Source organism: Paramisgurnus dabryanus, chromosome 9 (assembly GCF_030506205.2).
Source record: "Paramisgurnus dabryanus chromosome 9, PD_genome_1.1, whole genome shotgun sequence".
NCBI lineage: Eukaryota > Metazoa > Chordata > Actinopteri > Cypriniformes > Cobitidae > Paramisgurnus > Paramisgurnus dabryanus.
The window spans coordinates 569,340-581,340 of record NC_133345.1 but is presented as its reverse complement, the minus strand read 5'-3'; the positions used below and the strand labels follow the sequence as shown (position 1 = coordinate 581,340).

The 12,001-nt window shown below is 36.0% G+C and overlaps 4 non-coding genes across 4 annotated transcripts; all 4 read left to right on the top strand.

Moving 5' to 3' along the window:
- Positions 1-2,903: 2,903 nt before the first annotated feature.
- LOC135753478 (U2 spliceosomal RNA) lies at positions 2,904-3,094 on the top strand. The gene has a single exon (XR_010533664.1). It is a non-coding gene; the product is annotated as a U2 spliceosomal RNA (small nuclear RNA).
- A 783-nt stretch (positions 3,095-3,877) lies between these two features.
- LOC135753426 (U1 spliceosomal RNA) lies at positions 3,878-4,042 on the top strand. Its single transcript, XR_010533614.1, has one exon. It is a non-coding gene; the product is annotated as a U1 spliceosomal RNA (small nuclear RNA).
- Positions 4,043-9,715: 5,673 nt separating this feature from the next.
- LOC135753476 (U2 spliceosomal RNA) lies at positions 9,716-9,906 on the top strand. The gene has a single exon (XR_010533662.1). It is a non-coding gene; the product is annotated as a U2 spliceosomal RNA (small nuclear RNA).
- Positions 9,907-10,688: 782 nt separating this feature from the next.
- Positions 10,689-10,853, top strand: LOC135753529 (U1 spliceosomal RNA). The gene has a single exon (XR_010533700.1). It is a non-coding gene; the product is annotated as a U1 spliceosomal RNA (small nuclear RNA).
- The last annotated feature ends 1,148 nt before the right edge of the window (positions 10,854-12,001 follow it).

Sequence of the window (12,001 nt, the reverse complement as noted above, 5' to 3'; positions counted from 1 at the left end):
TTCTTTAGTGCGTGGTTGCCAGTTTGTTTGCCAGTCCGTGGTCCATAATACGTTCCGCGTTCGTGGTCTCTCCATCGCTCAGTACTTTTCTGTGTTTCTATTTTACGTAAAGCTAACACCAAAACGATTGTGGAAGGCGCTATATAGATTGTTCTCAAAGAAAAAAAACGAGAAACAAACCCATGTGAATATGGGTCAAATTATCTAGGCGGAGCACTTCGTTCAAAGAAAAACGCAACAGAATTGTTTGCGTTGAACAAAGACAATGGTGCCTGCAGACATCGAATGTGTATTGTGGATAAAAAATGGCCAGTGGGGTGGGACAATTTTTCTTGAATTAAGTGTTTATGGGAAAAGTTCACGAATTTTTTCTTACCCTGTAGTCAGATTTATTTGCTTGTTTTAAGCATAAAATAACAGGAGAAGAAATTGTGTAGGGGGAGCAGAGGGTTTTTTTTCGTTCAAAGAAAAGCAGCGTGGCACGAATGAATGTTTGGCTGAAATGCTATCGTAATTTCCCCCTTAATTTTCCTTACAAACATGAAACCAGAGAGAAGGGTCAGTTGGCATCGAATTGCACCTTGTATTCGGTGATTGATTGAGGAAAAATATGCGTATGTGTATATATATACTTGTTTTGTTGAACAGAGACAATGGCCGCGTGCTCCAGCGTCACCTATATGCCTATTTCACAAAATGGCGGCTTTGACCGGAAGTAGGGAAAACATCGTTCAGGTTGCACCACTACGATGGCCACTCAATATAGTATGGACTGACAGCTGCTTTGTTTTCTCCTACACATGAATTTACTTGTAAAAATAACAATAACAGATATTGTCGATTGGTGTTATATTATTTTTTTAGCATTTCGTATTATCAAAATATATCATATGTTAGACAGCTTATCAATTTTAAATAAAATAACGAGACATACATAACTATTCGTGTCTGCTCCCGTTTATTGTAATGAGTGTGCACATTTGGAGAAATACTTAGACATTTTACTTCTTATTTCTTTAGACTGAATAATTATTTCTTATTAATTCCAAAGTATGCGACCCGATGATCTAATCGTGGTGTTGTATGTGCTATTCCTCGTTTGTTTGCCTGCATCCATTGCTTTACGGCTTGCTTGTTGCGTTTAAATGCACATTTGATTTCTTTACCAGCATTGGATTTAGACCATTCAATGAGAAGAGTTAACAGCGTTTATTATGATTGATAAGCCCTCAACGGAGAATGAGGTCGGCATACATTAAAAGCCTTATTTTGTTTTTATCGTGTGCCTTCCAAAATGTATGCGACGAAACTTAAATCACGCAAAATATGAATGGTAACTAGACGTGCTTGTTGTGTGCAAGGAGTGCATTTATTTGTAAACTTTTGCTAAATCAAAATGGTTTATTTGTATTTGCTTTTTACCTGGGTTTTATCAGGTTCGCAGTCGGGACATTTTTAATCCATAGTGTATGCATAATTAATTTCAAAGAAATAAGAAGTAAAATGTGTAAGTATTCCTCAAAATGTGCTTTGGACTAAGTCCCCCGTCATCACAGCAAACGGGAGCAGACCCGAATAGGTATGGCTAGTTATTTTATTAAAAATTTCCAGCCGTCTGTAAATTTATGTTTGAAAGAAAAAAGTAAATTAATATCTTACTTACTGTTTTTGTCTTGTTTTCTAGTGAATATCTGACAATGCTTAAATGGAGATACATTTACTTGGTAAGCAAAGTGGCTTAAGATATTATGTATTGTAATAGAAAATTGTTATAAAAACGTTTTGTTTTTGCTGGGAATTCTTGTATATATTTCACAGCTATATAATTAATTATAATAACGCACTTTTTGTTGATAAACATGTTAAAAAATACATTAACACATAATAATGTGGCAACAAATCAAATGTGCATTTAAATGCAACAAGCAAAAATAAATAAATAAAGCAAATGCACGGAAAAGAAACGAGGAATAAAAGAAACACCGCGATTAAAAAAATCAGATCGCATACTTTGTAAAATAATTGAAATAAATTATAAAAATCAACAGGTTTATATTTAAAACAAATAAAAAATATCTGCCAGCGGGGTAAGAAAAATAAACTTAATTCTAGTTTCAACTTAATTCAATAATAAACTCAATTTAGGTTTATTTTTCTTACCCCACTGGCAGATATTTTTACTTGTTTTAAGCCTTAACCTATTACATTTTAGAATTTATTTCAGTAAACAAGACTTAAATTCTAAGCCACTTTGCTTATTAAGTAAATGTATCTCGATTTAAGAATTATTTTTTAACTCGAAAACATTAAGAAAATACTAAGTAAACGAACAAATTGGGATGTTCAAAACACTTAAATATTTTTTTTCACTCTACCCTTCATATTACAGCTGTCGAAAAACCACAGCAACGTTGACAGACCCGGAAGCCATGATACATTAGCAGTTTTTAAAATAAGTTAAATCTAGAATCCTTATTGGTTTTAGATACTTTAAAGCAATGAATGATCTTCTTTCTTTTGAATTGATTTGGTATTATGGAGGAGCTCTGTGTCTGGTTATTGAAGATGATTTGTTCTTTGCTCCTATGTTGGCTTATTTTTTTGTTATTTCCGTTACTATATATATTTTTTCTTTGTTTTTTCTGATTTGAGGTTATGAAAATGTTTTAATTTGTAATAAAGGTTTTTTGAAAATTCTAAATTCTCTCTATCTCTCTCTCTCTCTCTCTCTCTCTCATGAGCGTGGATCAGATCCTGCATTAAAACATGAACTTCTGATTTGCTAGCTCAACGTTCTACCTCTGGGTTATACAATGAGAACGTATAGAGTTAAATGCCCGCTAGCCTCCACCCCAAAAGCCAGCGCCTTCGCCGGCTCCCCCTTTGGCTGCGTCTATTCCGGTATCGCTTCTCGGCCTTTTGGCTAAGATCAAGTGTAGTATCTGTTCTTATCAGTTTAATGTCTGATACGTCTCCTATCCGGGGACTATATGTTAAATGGATTTTTGACCTTCGGAAATGGAAGCGGAGCTTGCTCCTTCCACTCCATGCATCAACATGGTATTGCAGTGTTTCCATGAATGGTGCGCTCCCCATCTCGGGGATAAATAAGTCAAGTATAAAAAAAGAATTTGCTTCTTTTGTGCGTGAGTGACGGTGTTTTTTCTAATCCGTGTGTTTTAAAATTGCTGTGGTTTCGTTGGCTTTATTGGTTTAACGAAAAGCTTGCGTGGAAATGAACACGCTGATAAAGAAATGTTTTTGTAATGTATTTAATTATTTTCTTTACAAGTTTGCGGAGGTGATACGAGGACGAATTAAACATCCTCGACACAGCTGAAGGCGCAACAAAAGCGAACGAGACCGATTGGAATGTTAAAAACACCTGAAAACTTTTTTCACTACCCTTCATACTACAGCTGTCGAAACACCACAGCAACGTCGACAGACCTGGAAGCATAGCTGTACTTGTTTAACTCACAACGACAACGGGTAAGTCATTGAGCCCTGTGTTTTTATTTATCCACGTTCTAAAATTGCTATGCTTTCGTTGTTTCTTGATTGCTCTGTACATTTCTTTGTTTCTATTCCACGTAAAGTTACTTTGTAATAACGAAACCATATATTTGAATGCGCAATTTAAATCCATTTGATTTAAATTGTTTCACATATTTCACTCTACACGGTTCAACCGGGCTGGAAACGGAATAAAAACAGGGTAGATCTCGAAGAATGTTTGGTCTCAGACGTGGCTTCGTGCGCTTTCCACCTGGTCACACACAGTAAATGAAATGTTAGTCGGACGGCCTCCGGGGGCGCCGTTCGATGTGATCGGTCACAGGAAGATGCGGCCGTCTGGCCTCAAAGGGTGTCGCTCATACTTACCTGGCAGGGGAGACACCATGATCATGAAGGTGGTTCACCCAGGGCGAGGCTCAGCCATTGCACTCCGGTTGGGCTGACCCTTTGCGAATTCCCCAAATGTGGGAATCTCGACTGCAAAATTTCTGATAGTGGGGCACTGCGTTCGCGCTCTCCCCTGACCTTTGTGTTAAAAATAGATTCGCTTGTCGTTTTACGTAAAATCCAAGAGACGTCTAACCACGGCCCAAGAATACATTAGTCATCAAAAAAGCGGCTATTCAACGACTACATAACTTTTAATAGACAGCGAATAAGTGTCTAGGCTAAAACAAGGCTTAATTTGGGCTGTCAGTGAAAATCTAATAGCCGTTTGACCATTCCAAACGAATAGACTAGCCATTAAATAGAACCACAATCAAACGGCTACATGTCTAAGAGCACAAAATAATGCTTAGATGATTCTTTTACTTCCAATATAAGAGGTTCTCGGGAATGGCAATCATCCAAACTAATAAATTATAAAGGCTTTTATAAGAAAATGACAACAGTTAAACAACCTAGACAGCGTTGGGCAATACAAAATGCTAATAAATACAAGACAAATTGAAATATTGTACATGCATGTACATTAAACCAGCCAACAAATCTGCCAATGGGCTACGACAATTTTTCTTGAATTAAGTGTTTATATCTAGATTTGTTTCTTACCCCTTTGGCAGATTTATTTGCTTGTTTTAAGCCCAAATTCTGAGTTTTTTCTCCCTAAAGGCTAGGTTTATTTTCTTAGGGCATTTTGCTCATCAAAAAATGCATCTTATTTTAAGACTTTCTAGATATTTGTATAGTTAAAACAGTTCGAAATAACAAGTAAGAAATGATTTTTTGCAATGTATTCATTCATTCGCTACCCTTCATACTACAGCTGTCGAAAAACCACAGCAACGTCGACAGACCTGGAAGCGTAGCTGTATTTGTTTAACTCACAAAGACAACGGGTAAAGTATTTTCTTGATTACCTAAATGACTTGCTGTAGGAAAATAAGTTTAGGTTTAAGGGGGGAAATACAGTTTAAAGGGATATTTCAATTTATGATGATAATTCTGTCATCATTTACTCATGCATACAGGCTTACAACAACACGAGGATTAGTTTTTTTCTGAGTAACACAAAAGAAGGTATTTTGAGGAATGATGGTAAACCCACAGCAGATAGTCACCATTGACTTCCATAGTAGGAATAAAAAAATATGATGGAATTTAATAGGTACCATCAACCGTGTGCTAACCATCACTTTGCAAAATATTTTCTTCATCATTTATCACGATACTTCCAAAATATTTTTTCCTACTAAGTCAATATTTCATTATTTGCTTTACAAGCTTAAAAATGATGGTGACAGGATTCCATGGTAATCACAAACAGGTAAACAAGTAAAATAATCACTATTTACTTTTAAAAGCATTTTGAAAATTGCTTGCTTATGCTGGGAGTAAAGGTATTTCATGCAAAAGGTATTTCCTCTTTAAAAGGTAATGTATGCTTCTTTTAAAGCTGACACATTTGCCACATTAAAATAACAGAAATGTGTACTGTTTAAACTTTTTGGAGCCGGTGTGTCTGTGTTCTTGGGGCACACATCTACATGTAAAAGCAGAATTGCTTATTATTCTTCTCTATTTCTTGTATAGGTCAATTATGAGTGAAGAACCGTTCACCAAATGAAGACCGCAGCCAGGTGACGGGATCCTGTGGTAATCACAAACAGGTAAACCAGTAAAATAATCATCATTTAATGTTAAAATAATTTTGAAAATTGAAGTTCTGTGTGTTCTTATTGTACTTTATTTATTTCTGCAGGTAAGCACCATACCGTAAGCTTCATTCCCTTTATAACAGGTAAGGTTCATACTGTTTTATTCTTTTGTACTGTTTTATTCGTACTGTTTTAAATCATTCAGTAAATGCAAAGTTAAACTGATGTGTTTTTAATCTAGATTTAAAAGTGTCTACTGTTGAAGCACATCTGATCTCTTCTGAAAGCTGATAATAACTGAATGCTGAGGCACCTTGTTTTGAGTGAACCCTTGTTTTTTCTAAATGACCTGATCCTATTGATCCGAGTAATCGGTTTCATATTCGATTAGCATATCTGTCATGTATTGTAGCCATGAAGTGGTTTTTAAACAAGAAACAGTACTTTTTAAATCCATTGACCATTGCAATAATCGGCCCTGCTGGTGATGAAAGCATGAACAAGTTTCTCTAAGTCCTGTCTTGAGACAAAACCTCTAATTCTGGCAATATTTCTGAGATGGTAGTAAAAGCAGAATTCCTTATTATTTTTCTCTATCTCAGGCTCTACGGCATATATGTCATGATTTTATTTGTCTATTTATATGTCTATTTACAAGGACTGCCTTGGCCAAATGTTATTGTTAATTAATATTGAAGCAGTTATTTAACATAGGTCCTTTGAGTAGTGATTTGTGTAATGATCCATATATCTATTTTTATGTATATTTTTAACTTAGGAATGTGATTTTAAAGCTCATATTTGTTATTGTATGACACCTCTCATGTTATGAAAGTAAAAAATAAATGTATTTTCTGATGTCTTGCATTTCTGTTTTTAAACTGTTAATCCTTATCAAGTGCTATACATTAGAAAGTGGATATAGAGTGAAATGCACACGGTGAATAATGAACGCAGACCTTCAGTGCCGGACCTCTGACCCGCTAACCTCCATCCCGACAGCCAGCGCCTTCTCCGGATGCCATTGCGGTATCGCTTCTCGGCTTTTTGGGTGAGATCGAGTGGACACCGGGGACTACACGTTTAAATGGATTTTTGACCTTCGGCTATGGAAGCGAGGCTTGTTCCGTCCACTCCGTGCATCGACTCTGGCGCTTTCCGGGGACAAATAAGGTGAGTTTAAAATCAGAGTTTGCTTCTTTAGTGCGTGGTTGCCAGTTTGTTTGCCAGTCCGTGGTCCATAATACGATCCGCGTTCGTGGTCTCTCCATCGCTCAGTACTTTTCTGTGTTTCTATTTTACGTAAAGCTAACACCAAAACGATTGTGGAAGGCGCTATATAGATTGTTCTCAAAGAAAAAAAACGAGAAACAAACCCATGTGAATATGGGTCAAATTATCTAGGCGGAGCACTTCGTTCAAAGAAAAACGCAACAGAATTGTTTGCGTTGAACAAAGACAATGGTGCCTGCAGACATCGAATGTGTATTGTGGATAAAAAATGGCCAGTGGGGTGGGACAATTTTTCTTGAATTAAGTGTTTATGGGAAAAGTTCACGAATTTTTTCTTACCCTGTAGTCAGATTTATTTGCTTGTTTTAAGCATAAAATAACAGGAGAAGAAATTGTGTAGGGGGAGCAGAGGGTTTTTTTTCGTTCAAAGAAAAGCAGCGTGGCACGAATGAATGTTTGGCTGAAATGCTATCGTAATTTCCCCCTTAATTTTCCTTACAAACATGAAACCAGAGAGAAGGGTCAGTTGGCATCGAATTGCACCTTGTATTCGGTGATTGATTGAGGAAAAATATGCGTATGTGTATATATATACTTGTTTTGTTGAACAGAGACAATGGCCGCGTGCTCCAGCGTCACCTATATGCCTATTTCACAAAATGGCGGCTTTGACCGGAAGTAGGGAAAACATCGTTCAGGTTGCACCACTACGATGGCCACTCAATATAGTATGGACTGACAGCTGCTTTGTTTTCTCCTACACATGAATTTACTTGTAAAAATAACAATAACAGATATTGTCGATTGGTGTTATATTATTTTTTTAGCATTTCGTATTATCAAAATATATCATATGTTAGACAGCTTATCAATTTTAAATAAAATAACGAGACATACATAACTATTCGTGTCTGCTCCCGTTTATTGTAATGAGTGTGCACATTTGGAGAAATACTTAGACATTTTACTTCTTATTTCTTTAGACTGAATAATTATTTCTTATTAATTCCAAAGTATGCGACCCGATGATCTAATCGTGGTGTTGTATGTGCTATTCCTCGTTTGTTTGCCTGCATCCATTGCTTTACGGCTTGCTTGTTGCGTTTAAATGCACATTTGATTTCTTTACCAGCATTGGATTTAGACCATTCAATGAGAAGAGTTAACAGCGTTTATTATGATTGATAAGCCCTCAACGGAGAATGAGGTCGGCATACATTAAAAGCCTTATTTTGTTTTTATCGTGTGCCTTCCAAAATGTATGCGACGAAACTTAAATCACGCAAAATATGAATGGTAACTAGACGTGCTTGTTGTGTGCAAGGAGTGCATTTATTTGTAAACTTTTGCTAAATCAAAATGGTTTATTTGTATTTGCTTTTTACCTGGGTTTTATCAGGTTCGCAGTCGGGACATTTTTAATCCATAGTGTATGCATAATTAATTTCAAAGAAATAAGAAGTAAAATGTGTAAGTATTCCTCAAAATGTGCTTTGGACTAAGTCCCCCGTCATCACAGCAAACGGGAGCAGACCCGAATAGGTATGGCTAGTTATTTTATTAAAAATTTCCAGCCGTCTGTAAATTTATGTTTGAAAGAAAAAAGTAAATTAATATCTTACTTACTGTTTTTGTCTTGTTTTCTAGTGAATATCTGACAATGCTTAAATGGAGATACATTTACTTGGTAAGCAAAGTGGCTTAAGATATTATGTATTGTAATAGAAAATTGTTATAAAAACGTTTTGTTTTTGCTGGGAATTCTTGTATATATTTCACAGCTATATAATTAATTATAATAACGCACTTTTTGTTGATAAACATGTTAAAAAATACATTAACACATAATAATGTGGCAACAAATCAAATGTGCATTTAAATGCAACAAGCAAAAATAAATAAATAAAGCAAATGCACGGAAAAGAAACGAGGAATAAAAGAAACACCGCGATTAAAAAAATCAGATCGCATACTTTGTAAAATAATTGAAATAAATTATAAAAATCAACAGGTTTATATTTAAAACAAATAAAAAATATCTGCCAGCGGGGTAAGAAAAATAAACTTAATTCTAGTTTCAACTTAATTCAATAATAAACTCAATTTAGGTTTATTTTTCTTACCCCACTGGCAGATATTTTTACTTGTTTTAAGCCTTAACCTATTACATTTTAGAATTTATTTCAGTAAACAAGACTTAAATTCTAAGCCACTTTGCTTATTAAGTAAATGTATCTCGATTTAAGAATTATTTTTTAACTCGAAAACATTAAGAAAATACTAAGTAAACGAACAAATTGGGATGTTCAAAACACTTAAATATTTTTTTTCACTCTACCCTTCATATTACAGCTGTCGAAAAACCACAGCAACGTTGACAGACCCGGAAGCCATGATACATTAGCAGTTTTTAAAATAAGTTAAATCTAGAATCCTTATTGGTTTTAGATACTTTAAAGCAATGAATGATCTTCTTTCTTTTGAATTGATTTGGTATTATGGAGGAGCTCTGTGTCTGGTTATTGAAGATGATTTGTTCTTTGCTCCTATGTTGGCTTATTTTTTTGTTATTTCCGTTACTATATATATTTTTTCTTTGTTTTTTCTGATTTGAGGTTATGAAAATGTTTTAATTTGTAATAAAGGTTTTTTGAAAATTCTAAATTCTCTCTATCTCTCTCTCTCTCTCTCTCTCTCATGAGCGTGGATCAGATCCTGCATTAAAACATGAACTTCTGATTTGCTAGCTCAACGTTCTACCTCTGGGTTATACAATGAGAACGTATAGAGTTAAATGCCCGCTAGCCTCCACCCCAAAAGCCAGCGCCTTCGCCGGCTCCCCCTTTGGCTGCGTCTATTCCGGTATCGCTTCTCGGCCTTTTGGCTAAGATCAAGTGTAGTATCTGTTCTTATCAGTTTAATGTCTGATACGTCTCCTATCCGGGGACTATATGTTAAATGGATTTTTGACCTTCGGAAATGGAAGCGGAGCTTGCTCCTTCCACTCCATGCATCAACATGGTATTGCAGTGTTTCCATGAATGGTGCGCTCCCCATCTCGGGGATAAATAAGTCAAGTATAAAAAAAGAATTTGCTTCTTTTGTGCGTGAGTGACGGTGTTTTTTCTAATCCGTGTGTTTTAAAATTGCTGTGGTTTCGTTGGCTTTATTGGTTTAACGAAAAGCTTGCGTGGAAATGAACACGCTGATAAAGAAATGTTTTTGTAATGTATTTAATTATTTTCTTTACAAGTTTGCGGAGGTGATACGAGGACGAATTAAACATCCTCGACACAGCTGAAGGCGCAACAAAAGCGAACGAGACCGATTGGAATGTTAAAAACACCTGAAAACTTTTTTCACTACCCTTCATACTACAGCTGTCGAAACACCACAGCAACGTCGACAGACCTGGAAGCATAGCTGTACTTGTTTAACTCACAACGACAACGGGTAAGTCATTGAGCCCTGTGTTTTTATTTATCCACGTTCTAAAATTGCTATGCTTTCGTTGTTTCTTGATTGCTCTGTACATTTCTTTGTTTCTATTCCACGTAAAGTTACTTTGTAATAACGAAACCATATATTTGAATGCGCAATTTAAATCCATTTGATTTAAATTGTTTCACATATTTCACTCTACACGGTTCAACCGGGCTGGAAACGGAATAAAAACAGGGTAGATCTCGAAGAATGTTTGGTCTCAGACGTGGCTTCGTGCGCTTTCCACCTGGTCACACACAGTAAATGAAATGTTAGTCGGACGGCCTCCGGGGGCGCCGTCGATGTGATCGGTCACAGGAAGATGCGGCCGTCTGGCCTCAAAGGGTGTCGCTCATACTTACCTGGCAGGGGAGACACCATGATCATGAAGGTGGTTCACCCAGGGCGAGGCTCAGCCATTGCACTCCGGTTGGGCTGACCCTTTGCGAATTCCCCAAATGTGGGAATCTCGACTGCAAAATTTCTGATAGTGGGGGACTGCGTTCGCGCTCTCCCCTGACCTTTGTGTTAAAAATAGATTCGCTTGTCGTTTTACGTAAAATCCAAGAGACGTCTAACCACGGCCCAAGAATACATTAGTCATCAAAAAAGCGGCTATTCAACGACTACATAACTTTTAATAGACAGCGAATAAGTGTCTAGGCTAAAACAAGGCTTAATTTGGGCTGTCAGTGAAAATCTAATAGCCGTTTGACCATTCCAAACGAATAGACTAGCCATTAAATAGAACCACAATCAAACGGCTACATGTCTAAGAGCACAAAATAATGCTTAGATGATTCTTTTACTTCCAATATAAGAGGTTCTCGGGAATGGCAATCATCCAAACTAATAAATTATAAAGGCTTTTATAAGAAAATGACAACAGTTAAACAACCTAGACAGCGTTGGGCAATACAAAATGCTAATAAATACAAGACAAATTGAAATATTGTACATGCATGTACATTAAACCAGCCAACAAATCTGCCAATGGGCTACGACAATTTTTCTTGAATTAAGTGTTTATATCTAGATTTGTTTCTTACCCCTTTGGCAGATTTATTTGCTTGTTTTAAGCCCAAATTCTGAGTTTTTTCTCCCTAAAGGCTAGGTTTATTTTCTTAGGGCATTTTGCTCATCAAAAAATGCATCTTATTTTAAGACTTTCTAGATATTTGTATAGTTAAAACAGTTCGAAATAACAAGTAAGAAATGATTTTTTGCAATGTATTCATTCATTCGCTACCCTTCATACTACAGCTGTCGAAAAACCACAGCAACGTCGACAGACCTGGAAGCGTAGCTGTATTTGTTTAACTCACAAAGACAACGGGTAAAGTATTTTCTTGATTACCTAAATGACTTGCTGTAGGAAAATAAGTTTAGGTTTAAGGGGGGAAATACAGTTTAAAGGGATATTTCAATTTATGATGATAATTCTGTCATCATTTACTCATGCATACAGGCTTACAACAACACGAGGATTAGTTTTTTTCTGAGTAACACAAAAGAAGGTATTTTGAGGAATGATGGTAAACCCACAGCAGATAGTCACCATTGACTTCCATAGTAGGAATAAAAAAATATGATGGAATTTAATAGGTACCATCAACCGTGTGCTAACCATCACTTTGCAAAATATTTTCTTCATCATTTATCACGAT